The sequence below is a fragment of the Agelaius phoeniceus genome, chromosome 3, assembly GCF_051311805.1.
Source record: "Agelaius phoeniceus isolate bAgePho1 chromosome 3, bAgePho1.hap1, whole genome shotgun sequence".
Classification (NCBI taxonomy): Eukaryota; Metazoa; Chordata; class Aves; order Passeriformes; family Icteridae; genus Agelaius; species Agelaius phoeniceus.
In genome coordinates this window covers 94599288-94618174 of record NC_135267.1, presented here as the reverse complement: position 1 = coordinate 94618174, position 18887 = coordinate 94599288, and positions in this window count along the sequence as shown.

The window sequence follows — 18887 nt, the reverse complement described above, 5'->3', positions numbered from 1 at the left end:
GATGACACCATTTGAAAAGGTTTTTCCCTAATTTGCATAATAACAAATATATGTATACGTAGAATTAACTAGTAGGTACTTTTTCCATCCATTTGTTTTAATTATTTCAAACAGTAGTGTTTGTAAATGTGATTGACACTAAACCTTTATTTAGACTGTGCTTTGAATAAGTGTATCCACATTAAAATTAGTAACCATAACCTATAAGTCACAAGTTGGGTTTGGTTATGAATGTTACAACTGCTATATTAAGCTTCCAAACAGAATTAATTTCTTGCTCTACAAGACCTTGAGAAGTTGTGCATTTCTAATGCAGAATGAGATGCACAACTTGGATCAGCTGCTCACAACAGCTTTAATTTCTGAGAATTGGATTTTCTCATTGCAGCCAGTTTAAGTAAATGCTGAGAGACAGAACATAAGTTACATTCCCAGTACTGCATATGTGAACTCTGCCATGAGAGGAGAGATTTTCAATGGTACTACTGAAAATTTGGCATCTCACAATTTTCAACTGTCGCTGAGAGTTGGATGCCTTTCTTTCTGTTGTTCTTTGTGCATCCAAAAAGAGCCTATATTCAATTATGTATTTTTTTGGAAAGGACAGAGCTTGCTTTCTAAATACCTTCTAACTCATACACAATTGAAAATCCAAAGGATATTGATTATTCCAGAGGAGCTCAGTTTATTACTTTTTTATGCTGTGATTTTACTTCGGATCAAGACCAAGTATCAAGATTACGTTCTCTTAGGACTATAGTTTTCCATATTGATCCTGCCTTTGTTATCTCAATGGCTTATTTGTTAGGCAGAAAAGATATGACTAGGCATATGTCACTGTGGAATACAGGAAGATTCGCTGAGATTGATGCAAAAGCAAAGGACAAGCATCAACCAATCCAGCTGTCCGAAAGCCAGGGCTAATGTTAACCAAGAAGCACATTACTGTGATTCCATCAGAATGTTCTTTTATTTATTTAACTTTCCCATTTTCATTTTTTATTTGGGTAAGATAATTGCCTATGATAAGCTCTCTCTGTGTAGGTGGGAAGCATGCAGAAAGCCAGCCTTTAGACTGGAATATTTACACTAAGCCTCAGCATTAATGATGTGTAATGGCCAGACCATATTTGCATATTCAAATGATCTCAATTAAAATCCTTTATCAGATGACTTCAAAGAGAGAACCTCTCAAACTACAATATATTTTTCCATGAAACACAGTCTATTAGGGATTTAATGTGTTTATCTGCATTTCTAGAGACAATAACTTTAGTTTAATTTCATAAGTAACAAAATACACACTTCTTTTCTTAGGCTCCAAACCACAAAATTCTTTTATCTTTCTTTGTAATGCACTTACTGAGCCCTGAACTTCTTTGAAGGACAAAAACATAAAACACTCAACAGAACTTGAATTAAATAATGCCTTGGCCTTCAATATTTTTTCTCATCTCGAGAATCTAAGTACATTACAAAGATTTACAATGTCTAAAAGAGATAAGAGACTTAGAGGGTTCTCTTCACCACCACTGGAAGACAATCTACTTGAGTAGGCACACAAAAACTTTTTATGGCATTGAGAGACAGAATGCAAGTGAAGAGTCTTTGCAAGAAGCAATAAAGTGAACTACATAAAGAGGGTAAAATGATTTTTAAAAAAACAGAAAATGATAATTCACCAATTTCTTGATCAATTTCCATTCATTTAAAAAGTCTCCAGCCACATGCAAATTTTAAATCTTATGTTTGAAAAGGCTATATGCAGCTTGAAAAGGGAGAATTCTGATAGTCTTTTCAAGGGATTTCAGTTATTTTCACAATATTTTAAAAGATCTGTTTGTTAAAATAAAGACAGTAGCTGGAAAACACATCATTTCACTTAACATATAAGAGTGAAAGTTAACACATACAAACCATTGGAAAACTGGGTTCCAATAATAGATTATTTTCTTTCTTGTAGCTGGGATCTGTCATTGAAAACCTGCAAAAATTTTCTTGATATTTGTTTTTTTTATTGTTTTCTAAAGCCAAACTAGTCATTATTAGTGAGGTCCTGGATAAGAATTGTGCCTTCATAAAAATATCCTTAAGTTCCAAAGACAGAAAGATCTCAGCATAGAGATTTTTTCATCCAGAATTTCTCATGGGAACTAGTGCCACCTACAACTCAGACACCCAGCAAGGGGGAAGGAATGATACAGTACCGTGATTTGAGTGACCTACCAACCCTTGTAAATAAAAAAATTGCCAAAGAATAGGCCCTATTTCCTCAAATCTAATACTACATTTTCTCATGCTGTAAGGAGTGACAATCTTGGAGTCACCTATTAGGGATAAACTCCCTCAAATTACCTGACATATATCATAAGATGCAGTGTACACAGGGAAGCAGCTGCCACATATCAGCTGCTCTGGGGTGATTACTGGTGTATATTCTCACGGTAATGGTGAGGGCACTTCCTCATCTTTCACTTCAGAGCAAACCACCTTGCATTTATGACAGGGTAAGAGAACAGACAGCCTAGTTACCACACAGCCACTGATTTACAACAGCTTACTCCCTTGTGTATGCACTCTTGCTCCTCAGCAAGCCCAAATAAGTTGAATTAGCTCACCTTGACCTTCAAACTTATAATTTTCATTATTTGAAATAATTTCTTATCTGTAAGGTCTTTCACTAAACAAGAAAATGAAAGCTATTAAAACAAATAATTTATTTTTGCAAGAAAGTGCAGGCAAGTGTTTGATTTTAATTAAGTTAGGAAAGAGGTGGGTTGTAAAGAATTTTAAAATAAACACCAAGTCTTGGGTTCTGCCTATACTGTGGCTATAGCACTACTTTGTTCAGGCAGCATTCTGACTATGAAATTTGGAGTCCAACAGAAAATCAAAGACTACAACATAGTGGAATCAAACCAAACACAATGAATGAAACTTACTGTAATATCTCTCTTGAACCACCTGTGTGGATTTATGGGATCAGCCGAGATTTACCCATAAAAAAGAGTAAGTATGATCAACATTGAAGAGTCTATAGTCTGAAGTGTCTTTATCTAAAGGAATTCCTTTAACTTTCATAGCACAAATATACTGCATGCTCTGTGGTATGTTTAGCAACCTTATTGACTAGAATTAGAGGGTAGCAGTAGTATTTAAATTCAGTACTACTAGTGCCTAGTACTAGTACCAGGTATTGATGGTACTAAATATTTGTACCAGCAGTAGTAATATTTATCTGGTGCACACACCAGAAGACAATCAGAGTAGCCTGCAGTAGTAGCATTTGTGATCAGAATACTGCCCTCAACCAGAAATAGAGACAACAGTGACAGTGAATTTGGGGCTGAATGCATCAGAAGACAATCAAGAGTAGCCTACAAAGCATTTGTCATCATAATCCTACCACTCAAAAAGAAGTAGGCACACCAGTGTCAGTCAATTTGGGGGTTACATACACATTTCCAGTGTGCTCTTTAGAATTATTTATTCTCAGACAACCAGCCTTCCATTATAGGTATTAGGCTAGCAAAAAAACATCCACTAGCTGAGGCAGAACATCAAGTTCTGTGTTTCAGGAGGTGCAACATTCCCCTTGGGAAATAAGAGCAGAAAGAAGGGCTACTGAAGAAAGAAACTCAAAGGCATTTGCAGCAGAATACCAACATCCCATTTAGGTTAATGTTTCTCAGTTTATTTGGAAGCTTGAAAACATTACCATCATTCATGCTTTGCTGTAATTGGACAGAGTGATTAGAACACCTTTTTATATTAAATGCACATTTTCCTTTCAATAATATCCATGTTAAATGAGAAGAATGCCATTCAGCTAGTCAGCAATGATTTATTTTATCCCTCATTTTTAAAGCTTTTTCTAATTTGTGGTTTTGTAGACAAAGTGTACATGAAGACTGTCAATGTACAATGGCTTTGAAAGGAGAAGAATCAGAAGAGAAGCTCTTTCAAAATGTAGAGGATCCTGTAAGGAGAAGAATTGATTACTGCCAAATAAGATTTCTGAAAATTTATCATTCAAAACAAGAGGTCACAAAGACTGACATTGACAAGGGAAAGACTTCAAACAGCAGTATGAGAAATTCAGGCAGAATATCCTTCTGCAAAGGACTGCCATTGCACAGAATAAAATGGTCTTTGTTGAAGTCAGTAATAGATGTAAATGGGGAACATCGGTTCAAGAGGGAGCTGAATATGTTTGGAGCAGGGAGCGAATGTAGCCATGCAGTCATAAGAGAGATAATTGTGCATAAGATGGTCAGCTACCATACCTGGTGATTTGTATTTTCTGCTGCCAGAGGGAAGGGTTTGATGGACCATGTGCTTTTCTCTGGGCTATTATTACTTGTGTGTCTGTAAAAAGTGCCCTCTGCTATCACAGCAGCCACAGTAATAAAATGTAAGTTAATAATATTATTTATCCTGCAACCATCACTCATGTTTACTGCTCAATCACATCTTTTTCCCTTCCCACTATACCTCCCTCCTATTTGCATTTGAAGGCTAAAATCTCAACAAAAGCTATTTAGTGTGTGGGTCTTTTTCAGCTGTCACTGTCCCAGCTCTGCTCTGCTGTCTGTGTGTGATGCATACACACACATAGGCATATATGCTCAGATGCTGTCTCGAGATCTTTCTCTTCTTATCTCCTCTATCTACATAAATCTGTGCTTGAAATCACTGCACAAGGAGGGACCACGAGCCTCTCCATGTTTGCCTTTGAAGGGGAATGCTTGCCAGATTCCTTCTCAACCAACCACTGTCAAACCAGTGAAACTCAGCTGGCAAACCATGACTTCCATCAGACTCTTAAGCCACCTTCAGCCCAGCTGCATCTAAACTGGGATGTTCCTAATATCTCAAAATGGGGTCACAGTCATGTGGAAAAGGGGTTTAACTGAGACACAAGCTGAAATCCATCCCAGCCCAAGAAACTGGACCATCACAACTCTCACACATGCCTGTTTCCTCCATCCTCCAGGAGCAGGAAGGAATGGCAGAACACAAACCAGAGAAAATATTTCATTGAGTCTGGCAGATACACTAACACTATAATGATGCTGAATTACACCACTTTCAATCCTATTTGTCAAAAAAACAGGAGAGGTAAAGAAAGTCAACAACTTATTTAATTCTATAAACTACCTAAACCAGAGGTTTGTCTCAAAAAACAACTTATCAGAAAAATTGTCTATCAGGCATTTAAAAAGAAAATAAACTCTTTTCTAAGTGGGCTTTTTGCCTTTACATCACTAGTCCTAACCAAAATAATCTTGACTGGACAGACACAGTCTCCTACATGCAGCTGATGCAGGTGGGTAGATGAAGGAGGAGCACAGAAGTGAAAGTCAGACACCCATGCCCATCCAAACTCAGCAGCAAGGCACAGCAACCCTCATCCCACCTAGAAAAAGACCTTTTCCATTTCACACCCCTCAGGAAACAAACCCCACCACCTCATTTCAGTCAACACAGCAGCATCAGTATTTACCTAAAGAGAAGACAACTGCCTCCCATCTGGTTTTGGTATGAAATCTGCTGGATAGATTACTGTGCTGGTTTGGAGTGGGATGGAGTTAATTTTCTTAATAGTAGCTAATATTGAGCTGTGTTTTGTATCTGTGCTGAAAACAGTGTTGGTAACACTGGGATGTTTTTGTTACTGCTGAGCAGAGCTTACACAGAGCCAAGGACTTCCCTGCCTCTCACCCCACCCCACCAGCCAGTGGGCAGGGGGTGCACAAGGAGCTGGGAAGGGACAGGGCCAGGACAGCTGACCCCAGCTGACCCAAGGGATAACCCAGACCACATAGTGCCATGTTTAGCATATAAAGCTGGGGGAGAAAGAAGGCAGCAGGGAGGCATTTGGAGCCCTGCTGTCCTGGAGATGTCTGAGCACCTGCCGGCCCATGGGAAGTGGTGAATTAATTTCTTGTTTTGCTTTGCTTGTTCACACAGCTTTTGCTTTACCTGTAAACTGTTTTTATCTCAACCCACAAGTTTTCTCAGTTTTACTCTTCTGACTCTCTCCCCTATTCCACTGTGGAGTGGCTGTAGGAACTTAGGTGCTGGCTGGTTAAACCACAGCAATGATTAGGCTTCCTGGCAGGTTAGAACCACGCGTACCTGGGGCCCTTGCTGGGGGCTGCCATCACCCTGGGCCTCCTCCTGACAATGTCTCCACAGGGACAGAGACAGGAACCTCTAAGGAGCAACTTAAGCTAAATAAAATCTGAATTGCTCTCTGAGGTGACTGTTGTCCTTCACTAACTAAGGAGGAAAACCAGGTATATATCTGTCCCCTAAATTGATGCAGTCAATTACCTTCTCTTCGATAGGATGCACCTGGACCTACCTGACAATTGCACTTCCCTGGAAGTGTTTGAGGCCAGGGTGGATGGGGCCTTGAGCAACCTGGTCTAGTGGAAGGGTTGAAACTTGATGGTCTTTAAGATCCTTTCCAACCCAAGCCATTCTGTGATTTTAGGATATTTGGATAGAAATGCACAAAATGGATTAAGGTGTTCTGCTGGTGACAGCACAGGGTAGGCTAGGAAAAAAGCCATAAATCATTATAACACACTGACAGTACCAGTTTTCTGCATCTCTTTTGCAGCCTCCTTCCAGCAATCCTGAAGTTCTTCAGAGAACCCGAAGCCTTCTCTATCTAGGAAAAACACATCATCTAGGAATCCCTTTGTCCCACTTAGTGCACTTCTAAGCAATTCCTGACTATGCACACAAATGTGAAATGCCTTCACTCATCATTTCCCTTAATGTCTTAGCTTCAGTTTGCATTGAAGGTTCATACTCCTACACTAACTCCCATTTAAATCCCATTTTTGTAGGATTTTGTGAGATTTCTTTTGTCCTGAAAAATTTACAGTCTCTCTAGGCAAAAAAAGATAATCCTTGCTTGTGTTCTGCAGAAGGGAAGGGAAACTGAGGAACAGGAAGTCTTTATCATACTGTTCACACTCATTACTGAGACTTAAAATTGTTTCTCCATTAAAGCATGGAATTATCACAATCCCATAAGTTAAGAGAAAGACCTAGTAAACACCTTTGCTTTCTGAAATGGTATTATAGGAAGAACAGTTGAGAAGGAAAAGCAGGAAATCAAATATTGAGGGAATCAGTGAACTATAGAAACACCTATCATTGTACCAGAAATTTAAAATGAACAGTTCTTAGTGTCCTTTAAGGAAGGTTTTCTGTAGCAACAGGAACTATTCTTTCCCTTAAGAGTCCCATGCAAAAAGAAACTTCCTTTAAGAAAGTCCAATGGTTTTGCCCATGGCTCTTTGATAAGGGCTATTCACTTCCACCTTATTAAAAGAAAAATATTTTTATCAAGCCTTTAACTTTCCTGATATTAGTAAAAATGCGGGAATTCATCCTCAGTAATGTCTTGCTCATCTTCAGGCCCATTTATTCCCCTCTCTCACTCCTCCTCTTAGACCAAGATTCACTTTATCAGTTCAACAGAGAGGGCTGAATCCAAACCCCAATTCCAAACACATTTGGCTACTAAGGAAATTCCAGTCAGTGCCAGCTTTAAAGGCTGATTCTGAAAGACATTAAGCAGTCTTACAGCAGCCACAGAATACAAGGTCCTTTTGAAAAAAAAATCCCCTTTCCCTTCATCTGTGCTTATTAGAGCTCTAGAGACTTAAATGAAAGTCCTACTGCACCTGCAGCTTTTCAGAGAAACACACCCTTCTTCACACTGCTATGAAAACCAGGCCAACAACAAAAAAGAAGTAAAATTTCATCTTGAAAACAATGAGGCTTCAGGTGTGAGGAAGGTCATAATCCAAAGACAGTACAGTTCACAAGTGAAAATGGGGACAGAACTCAGCCTGAGTTCTTTATGGTGGTGGCAGATGAGGGCTGGCTTTAAATTCCTAGGTAGAATTTTGAAAAACTGAGGTTTGAAAAAAAAACAAACCCAATGTCATTTTATTAATAAACTAAGTAAATTTGCCCAGGAAAGCACAAAGATGCAAACATAGAGGGCTGCAGTGTGCCATTTTAAGAGTCAGTAGAATGGTTCAGTAGAGTGGTTCATGAAGGAGTATATTAAACAACTTTCCCACCCTCTGTGTTAGGATATCCTTAATGCTTCTTTGTTTTAGGAGCATGAAAGGACATTCCCAATATGTATGCCAGACAAGGATACCGTACACTTCCACAGTCTTTATCTGAAAACGTTTTGGGGTTTTTTTGCTGAATGTGTCCTATCCATAGCAGAGGGCTTAGCAACAATGCAGTACTCTTCTTTTTTTTTAAGTATGCCATTACTTCTAAGTGTTATGGTCTTCTTTGTAAAGACATTTACACTAGAAAGCGAAGAGTACTTTACAGCACCCTGCAAATTTCCATAAATAACAATTGGCCATGAGAGGTTCTTTTCACCTATTCCACAGAGGGGGACATCCAGAGAAGAGCCAGAAAAGGTGGAGATCACTTTAAAATGCTTCTCTCTGTCATTTCCAATACCCCGCCTAATTCAGCTGGGCCAAAATGTCACTTGAAGTGAGCTGAAGTAGAAGCTTTTTGTGTGTGTATGGAACCGCATCCAGCTGGGAGAGCAGTTAAATGCTTGCCCATCCCCTTAACTCTGGGCATGTAAATTCAAGAAGAAGAGAGCTGTTTTGACGTTCTTGGCTGGAAATCACTCTCCACACCTATACTTTAATGCATCTCCTGTACGTGGTAGTTTGGCTGCTTTCTCTCCCTACCATCTGTTCCGATGGCACGGTGCCTGCTCACAAGTTGAATGATATATAGGTGCCAGGCAACAATGCTTTCTGATGGGCAGACTGCACAACACTGCAATTGTCATCTCTTGTGCAGGAAGGCCACCTCGGTGCCAGCAGCCAGGCATTGGCACTTTGCACCTCCATGCTCTTGTTCACACCTGTTGACACTGATGTGCCAGAAAAGGACTACTTGAACAAGGGAGTTGTTTAACTCCCCATGAGGGATCAGCAGTACCTGGAAGTATATCCAGCCCCTGGCCCAGTCATCATCCTGTGCCTTAAGCAGGCACTGGATCAAGCCTGGAATATTTCTGTGGGTTTTCACCTCAATATTTTTCTTTCTGAAGGGAAGAAGGAGCTATATGCCCACTGAGATGAAAACTGTCTGACCAGGCAAGACGCTTCTCTTCCATGGTCCTATACAGATATTTAAGTGCAAGTCTATGCAAACCTTGTATTTTGCTCGTGTCCCAGCTAAGGGCCTAGAAATTTAACATTCATTTCACCAGCATGCTGCAGGTCCATGCCAGCTTCTCTTCTCCTTTCCACATTTCTATATTCACATGGATCACCACTCTGAATCCGTCTCACCTATGGACTTTATTTTTTCCGAGTTTAGATCAGTCCCTCTTCATGGATCAGGTTCAACTATGTGCACCTATCATTCAGCTGCATGAGTAAAGCTTATTCTTGTAGCTTCCAAAATAGCAACAATTTATACTGATGGGAAAGAATATCAAAAATTGAAGGTAATGTGGAACATCATAGATGAGTTTAATGTGTTTTCAAAACAGTGTATTTGGGGAAGGGAGAGTTTCTAATCCCTGCAGTGGGTACATGCAGAAATTCAGTGATTTAGAGAGGAAAAGGACTTACACACACTAGCTAGAGCTAAAATATGTGATTTTGTAAGGAGCTGTTGAAAGACTCAGGAATGCACAGGGACCGGACCAAAGCATTCTGCTCTAGGGGGAAAAAAAAGCAACAAATATAAACCTTAATCTTAATCCTTGCCTTTAGCAGAACAGATAACTAAAATCAGATTTTTTGCATATCCTTGTAGCTAAGAAAACAGCTTTGCCGAGAAGGAGGGGGTAGGGGCTGGTGGCAGGGCTTTACTGATAATATAAGGCAAAAGAAGCTGAGAAAAGAGCAAGAGAGGCTCCATCAGCACCACACAGACCCACCATCTGTGGGTTACATGTATCTTTAGCAAAGACCAGAAGGAAGCAGGAAATCAGTAAAATATTTCCCTGATGCAAAACCTCTGGGGAACTGTCCAGAAGAGATGGAAATTACCTCAAAATGCTTTCCTCTCTTTCTATCCTAGTATGCCTACTTCAGCTTATTCAAAATCCTATTGCAAAAGGCACTCACAGTGCAAATTTTTGCATAGGAGAAAATGAAAGCAGCTGAGGGTACATGTAGGTGCTGGTTGTGCATCCCCTTGGAGACAGTGGAGAGCACGGTGAGAGCTTTCCAACAATGTGTTGCCACATTCATGCATCAACTGGATTCAGAGCCCAGACCTGGAGCACTTTCAGCAGGGTCTTTTTAGATATTGATTTGGGTGCAGGTGTGGACTTTGTCCAGACATACCTGTCCAATTTACCTATCTATATATTTTTGTTAGACTGCTGAGTATCTTAAGATTATAACTTTCAATTATTGCAACCCTGGCTTATAAATACAGATGGAGAGGCTGAAAGGCTGTAGAGGACCTAACACATGCACTTGGTGAGAGGGAGGAGATCTGTTAAAGCCATCAGACTCTGTTCTGCAGGAATAGAGCCAGTAGCTGCCCCGAGCAGAGCTTAGCCTGCCTGGGGACCAACCCCCAAGCCTTGCACACCTTGGTGTCCTCAGTGGGAAAGAGGAGAGATGCAATCACAAGAGTTACTGTACATTTGCTGCCCGCCGTAACCAGGTAGCTGCTATTTCATTTCTATGACATATCATAACTATGTAAATAACTCAAGTAATAATTGTAAATGGATGGCTGTACTCAGGGAGGTGGGGGCAGGAACCATAACTGCGCAGCTGCTAAGGCTGTGAAAATTCAACCTTAAGCAGCCTAAACATTCATTTTACAGTGTACACTACTGATTACTTAATTACATCTAAAATATAAGTCAGATCACTAAAAACTCCAGGGAGTAAATTACAAGAAGCTATGAAGCAATGTGCACGCATACACTCTACTTTGACTTTAAAAAATTATTGTTTTCCAATGGCTATGAAGGATTTTTCTATTTCTGTTCTGCAAAACATCATTATGTTACAAACAGGTAAATATTTCTAAGTAATATTAGATGTGCGTGGGAGCATCCATCTTCAGCCTTTCACTGTGGACTCTCACTAAAGGTTCTTATCTTTATGTATATTTGAACAAGAAGATCTACATATGCTTGATCTCGGTATGAACCTCTGTATGACCTGATTTTGTTGCCATGGCCACCAATTAGACCAGCCTTGTTGACTGCAGAACAACAGTCAAAGCATCTCTATTAAGTTCTGAATAAGAATGTTATATTTTATCAGCACACTACAACAGCTTATCCTTGTGGTAGGGCTGTACTGTTTGTTTCTTCCATTAGCTTTGTATTTAAGCATCTAACTTAAAAGACAGGAAAAGGGGGGAGGGGTGAGTGAAGCAATGGCTAGGTCACTACCCAGAAGGTTTGCTTCTTTCACTTTTTTTAGTGTCTGCTTTTGTTTTCCAGGTTTCGTCCTCTTCGAAGGTAGAAGACAAAGACTGTCTTTGCTTCACTGAGATTAGCATAAAATTTTTCCTTCAGTTACTGTTTTTGAGGATCCTACCAGCATTTTGCCAAATGTAGTTTTTTAAAACATTCTCCCTTCCAGTTTGTGACAAATCAGTAGAGAGTTGCCTCAAAAGCTCACTTGGCAAACATTGCTTGTTAAACTACCTTTGCCCTGCACTAAGTGTGTGTAAAGATACTGAACAGTGGCACATGCAAGAAAAGACAGTTCAGTGCCATCAATATTGTATTTTGTTAATGCCTACATGAAAAAAATCCCAAACCAACCAACTTGTAATGTACTCGGTTTACATCAAAACAAATAGAGGTTGGAGGATAGCAGAGTTCCATGACTAAATCTTTTATTTCTCAGGTTTCCTCTTCAGAAAATAATTTTCTTAGTATTGTTTTCATAAAAGCTTTCAAATGCCCTAAAATAATACAGAGAAATTGGCTTTTATTTTGAATGGGATTTCTCAATATGTACTGCATCTCTTGGCATATCTATTATATTAACTCAAGCCTTAATGATACAATGGTTAAAAACAGCGTACAGATGAGTATAAATGAAAAATGTAATAGATTTCCCTCTTAATGTAATAGAATTGGCACGAGGTATTGGAAACAGGAGTGAAAGTAGTCACTCAAGCATTGTGTTTGCATGTTATTTAAATACAAGTGGTTGAGGTATAAGTACCTCTAAGTACACCTGAAAGAGATGGTGCCTTGTAATCATTGTTTCAGCATTTGACAGTTGTTTACACAACAGCAGCACATTCTCTACTGATTTGAATAATAAACATGTTTAAACACCAGCTGGATAATAGAAGGATAATTGAAACATAGTTTAAAGCTCTGATTTACAGGCATTGTGGCAACACTTTTATTTGTGGTACAATGCTATACTTCTGTGCAGCCTCTTGAAAAAAATTAAATAGGCATTGTTTCAAACAACTTTGGGATATATTTTACTCAATTAATCTATCATGCATTTGTGTGCCTACACACACAGACAGACAGACAGAACAAAGAACACACCATCAAAACTTCCAAAAGCCTTTATGCTGGTGACCTCGCACTACTTGTGCTTAGTTATAATTAAAGTTTGCTGGGCCCTTACCTTGTGCTGATACTTCCCAAGTGTAAAATTCAGTGCCTACAGAGTTCATAAAGCCCAGGGACCACAGGAACCCAGAAGGCAAAGCAGGTGGAGAGAGAAGCAGTCTTCCTTCAGTCACCTGGCAGACCATGGGCCACAAAGGAACCACAAAAACACTGTGAGATTTGTGGTGCCAGCCACTGCTCCTCCCTGAGTTTGAACTGCTCAGAAATTACCATTTAGGGCCTGTTTCCTAAAAAGAAAAGAGAAGGTGAGGCAATCCTGCTAAAATCCTTTAAAGAGAAGGTGAGGCAATCCTGCTAAAAGTATACCTCTCTATTGGTTTTCTTAAAATGCCTCTGCAAATACTTTCTTAATGCAAAATCTACCAGCTGAGAAGCCTAAAGATGTGGCTGTAGATTTCTATCAGACTTTTTAATTCCCAAGTATCAGATAACCCAAGGCAGTTTATCTTTTGTTTTTCATGCTGTTTCTGATCTCTTATCCCAGTTTTGAACTACAATAATTCACTGATAATTATTGAGGTGTGGACAGTTTCCACACACGCATTTAGGTTCAGCTCTCTGACTCAGTCTCACACTATATTCAAATGCTGTGGGGCCTGCTTAATCTTGGTCTGTACAGAACTTCTAGCTTACTCAAGAAGATTACAGACACCAGGACTGGCTTCTTTTATGTACCAAGCCCTGGCAGTTGCTGCTGAATGACCCCTAAATTAAAGGCTTTCAAGAATCACATCAACTCAGACCCTAACCAAGCAAAGCTTCAAAAGAAGTAACTTACAGTAGCCCCTGTTTTCAGATCCTTTGTTCTTTACAGGTATCAGGTACAGAGAGGAATATGGATAAGAGAGGAAAATAAGTAACTGTCTCCAGGACTTATGTTTTGGATATATACATGTGAAAGACAAGACAACTTGTGTCAACTTTTGGGAAAATGTCTGTCACTCCCACTGAAAATTTGTTTGCTTTGTACTTGCAACAACAATACCAAAATTTTTAAAACTGGCATGAAATTTTACATTTCTAAAATTACTTTTTTATTATTATTTTTGCCTTGTTGGTTTTTTTTTTCCTAATGTTCTTAAGACAGTGGCTTTTCAGAGCCAATATTTCTAAAAATGGCCTGTTATTTTCCCTGTCAGTGCTCCATTGATTTTTACCTGGTTATAAACTGAAAAACCAGGGCAGGGAACTCACACCAGGCTTGTGTGTTCATGTCTACTTGTGTTGCTGAAGGAATGCTCCTCCTTTTCATTCCATATGGAGCTTGTTCAGGGCATGTGACTTCATTCCTAGATGACCCAACTTGTACCACTCAAGAACTCACAAAAAGCTCAAAAAACTGCACTCTTCCAGCACAAACACAGTAAGACCATACCCCTATGTGCATCAGTTTCACAGTAGTAGAATTCTGAAAAGATGGGAAAGGAAGCGTGAAAGGTATTTCATTATAAATCCTGAAACTTAAAGTGGTAGAAAGTCTTTACTGGTATTGCTATGTCTATAGCTGACAAATATACCACAAATACTATTAAAACCAACAAAAAATTAAAGAAACATTCTGCCCTATGTATTGAAACCTACTCACTTGTTCACTCTGTCACAAAGTGAACACTTTGTTCACTTTGGCATCTCTTGTGTTTAATATGTCTGAGGGTGTGATCAGACCTTCCCTGGAAAGAGTCTGTTCGCTATTGCAACGTATCCACAAACACGCACGTATGCCCCAGCAAACCTGGCATGGATAAGTTAGAAAAAAGTAGAATCCAGAAATAAAATACAGGAAAACAAGACACATCTATACATACCTTTCAGTTAATAAAGGTACAGTCTATGGCTGCAGCTGGAAACTGTATCACATTAAGAGGCCCTAATCTCTTTTTGATACGGAGCAGAGTTCTGTACAATGTTGCTAAATACTGTGTATGCCATACATTTTTATTTCTGGAAAAGAGAATAATCACAATGAGCAAGTCCTATCACCAGATGACGGATGGATGCTCTGAGATACTTTTGGAAGAGACATAAAAGAAGAAATGCACCACATACAGTGATATAGGAAGAGGCACAATAACAGAGCGTGGATCAGACTTAGGGAGGCCTTTATCTAAGGAACTAACAAACAGAAGCTGCACTTGATAACAACATACAGTTGGATAAGATGCATGGAAAAAATCACCATGAGCTTCCACAAGATATGATGGGCAGACAATGGTGTGTTGTAGCTGTGGGACAGAGTTAAGCAGTTTCAGTGAGCTGCATGTGTTGTGGTTCCTGGGCCAGATTCTGGCCCCTTTGTGCTAGGTCTCAGGAGTGCCCTATAAAAGCCAGGGGATTTTCCTCAAAAAAAGGAGCAATGCCAGGTGGCCGAGTGCCAGGATGACTCACTCTGCACTACTCATTCCTTACAGGAAGACACAAGTTCCTGAATAGGAAAGGATGAGGCAGGAGTGCACATAAATCCAGCTGTCCTGGACCCAAGAGAACAGCTCTTCTCTTGCTAGCCCTGTTTGTGATTTTTCTCATTGAGTGTCATGGGGAACCGGGCCAGTCCCAGACATGCCTCTCACTATCAGAACTTCTCTATATTCCTAGGGCAAGGAGCACAGGGGAAAATAAGGCCCAGAGCCATGGAGGAAGCTGTACTATTAATTCTAATATCCACATAGAAAGAGGCCTATTTCAATAGTTTTCTGAAGCACAAAAGAAACAGGATATTAAAATTCACCTTCATGTGATGAATAGCAGAAGTTGAGAGAAAATCTGCAGGAGTGAGAAGTCTAACCCTAGAAAACATACTCTGACTTCGGGCCATGGACCCATCCTATCTGCAAATGATAGAAAGGATTCACAGGTGCCCTGTTTGCTTGTTTGGCCACTCTGACTGTGCAACCACTGCATTATTAGCATCGTGCTCTAACCCACTGAGCTAAACTACACAGCTTGGAGGCAAAACCCAGCTCTGGAATGTCTTGCCAGAAGCTCAGTAACAGGGAATGGTTACTGTGTGTAGTATGTGTAATTCTATAGACACATACATGTGTCTATAGAAAATCTGGCAAGGCAAACACCTTCCCAACCTACATGCCTTGCACAGCTCAGTTCTCAGATATTTACTAACTTAGAGGGAATCATCACACTGAATGCATGGGAAAGAAGAACCTCACTACAATTTGATCTTCTCCAACAAATTCATGATGTTATTTTAAATATATTTTGCTAGACAAAGAGTTTCAGTCAAAACATCTTGTTGTTAAGTGTCTTAAAGGGTATTAGCAATAGAAGGAAAATGACATTTCTTTATCAGCCATAATACATATAATGTGACATTCAAATACAACAAGTGCTACTCAATAGCTTGTAAGTCACAAAAGGTGAATGAAAACACTTACCTCTTTTGTAAAAAAAATCATTAAAAAAAAAGAAAATGGAGAATTCTCAACAGAAATAAACACTTTGACTTAAAATATAGGATAAGCAGCATTAAAAATTTCTAAGCATAAAGCCAATCTATTAAGATTCTGAATAAACAGTAAGTCTAGCTAGGAAGAAGTGTTCCAGTTAATGTAAGGTTAGTTATGTCAAGGACAGTAAATGAAGCTGTCTTTCACATGCACCAGGTTGATCTATCCAAACTAGGGCAAGCTGTGCCACCAAAAATGTATCTCTATAAGGTGTTAAAGGAGATCAAATGTTAACAAACACAGAAGAACAATTAATAAACAATAACTTCCCACTCCACCAGTAGTAGCTGTTTAACTCACACATACTGTTGATGTGATACTCCGCTCAAATGAATACTCTAGTAAACAAGCTTTATTTGTAAAGCTACAGACTGCCAGAGGAGCCAAAGAAAAGAGATTTGCAGTTTTTAAGAAATGCTTCGGTTGAAAAACTATTCCCACACAACTGGTACAAAGCCACTGCAGCTACTCCGTGAGACCGTGCTCCTATCATCTGCAAATGAAAGCCAGGCAAATCCAACTGAGGAATCGGGCGCATAATTTAACACGAGCGTCAATAAAGGCATGAAATGGTGGGTTCATCTTTTAGATCCTTCAAATGAAAACAAGATGTCTTTCTGGCTGATATGTTCTAGCCAAATAACAATTTGTATGGCTCCATGAAGAAGTGACTGGATGAAATTAAATGGCTTCCTCTGATATTACAATGAACTATTTTAGGTCAGCATTCAACAAAGTGTTCAGGAATTTACGCACAGAACCATGGCTATATTTGTACGACAGAGGATGTCCCAAAGGATATCCATCTTTTTTTGAGCTGGCCACCTGGGCATCTCTGCTTAAAGCTGTTTGGGATTTAGGACAGACAAAAGCCAGCATCTAAGTCCCTGGAGAAGTTAGGTACATTCCAAACACTCACTACTCACTCACACTAGCAATGGTGCTTACTTCTCGACAAATAGTCTGGCACTTCCAGCACTTATCTAATTGTGAAGGCAAAATATGGGGCCTCACTTCAGCCTGAGGCTTTTGAACTCAAATCCCATGAGAGTGCACAAACCATGAAGATACAGAACACTTTCAAACTGCTGTGCAGTCAGGAATGGAAGAATCATGGCTCCAGAAATATCTGATCCCCATCTTGTAGTTATGTTCCTCAGCTAGGAGAGAAAAGGGCTTAGGGCTCTCATCCTTTCCTCCTGAATAGTTTCTGGATACAAGTCAATAATTAGCCAGTGTAAATCAGAGTCTCACTAGTTTTTCTCACTCCCACAGGACTGACCTTCTGCACCACAACGTCTGACTCTGTGTATCTTCAGTTCTCAACTGACTAACAGCTTCAGTCCAGCAAGTGAGATCAAAAATGTTGGGATTTTGTCCTCTGAAAATCTCACAACTTGCTGTTCTGGACATATTCCTGGGTTGTAAAAAAATGTGACACCTAATGCTACCTGCATGAGTAGGCTAGAACTCATCCTTCCTTTTCATGTACAAGAGCACAGTCATTGGAATTTTGCCATTTTGTCAGAGATTCTTCCTCTCCACCTCTCTAAGAAAACAAGGTTCTCTGTAAAAATACTGTGAATTACTCTTTTACAGAAGTACTCACCTGTGGTGCTGAATTCATTACCATAGCTCATAGTTCCAGACAAATCACCTTGCCTGCAATTCCTATCAGCTGGTAAATTGTCTCAGGAGTTAGGCTGCAAGTGGTTCCCTGTGTAGAACCTAAACTCCCCTATACTGCTTTTGGACCCTACGTACAGATCTCAGCTCTGCCATCACCCCTGGGACTGACCACTTCACTCTTTCAGACTGCCCATAAGATGCCTGAGGAATGCCACACCTTTCTTGAAATAGTGCTCTAGTTCTTTAATAGAAATTTCAGTCAGTTGCTTTATAGGTGGAAATGCATTCCAAATTATCCAACTGTATGACCAATGCAGAATACCTCAGGAGCATCCTGTTACCCAGTTTGGCCTCTTCATCATCTGTTTGGCTGATAAGAATTCTCCTTAGCTTCAAATGAAACATGAGAATTTCCCACAGCTGGATAAAATATTCCCTTGCAAGAAAACGCTCATGCCATGGCACCAGCTGCCTGGAAACAAAATGTAGGCTATGTCAGGAGTGCTATAATCCTAGCAAATAGACCCAGAAAGTCCATAAGACTGTACAGGTTCTTAAACATACATTTCAGTGCTCCACTGGATTACAGCTTTAATTACATATTTCATAACTACAAAAGGGTTCATTTAAGATGCAGTTCAGAACAGAAATGTTAAGTGTGTGTTTTCTTTGCCCAAAGCAAAATGTTCACATTCTCCGTGGAAGGCTGTTTAAATGAATAGCTCAGAAAAAGATGTATACAATGCCTACTGTAATGAGCCTACCCAAAGGTTAAATACAACAGAAAACAGACTTAAAATTCAGCATTAACACCGAGACCACAGTATGTGTTAATTTCCATGGTTCCAATGAAATTCCATAGTCCTGTTTTGGTTTGCATCTTGTTCATAATATATTTCCCTGTGTACTTGAGACAAATGCATTGTGTATTTACATGGAGATGTCTAAAAGGAATATTACAAAAATTAAAATTATCTTTGAATTCTGGCAGTCTCTTGGATATTTCTGGTATTCTGTTGAGAAAATAAAAGGGGAATGTGACTATTCCCAACAACTACTTGTCTATTGAGCCAGAACTTTCTTTCTAGGAGCTGGTTCTCAGGATTCTTAATGTGCCTTCCTCTTATTTA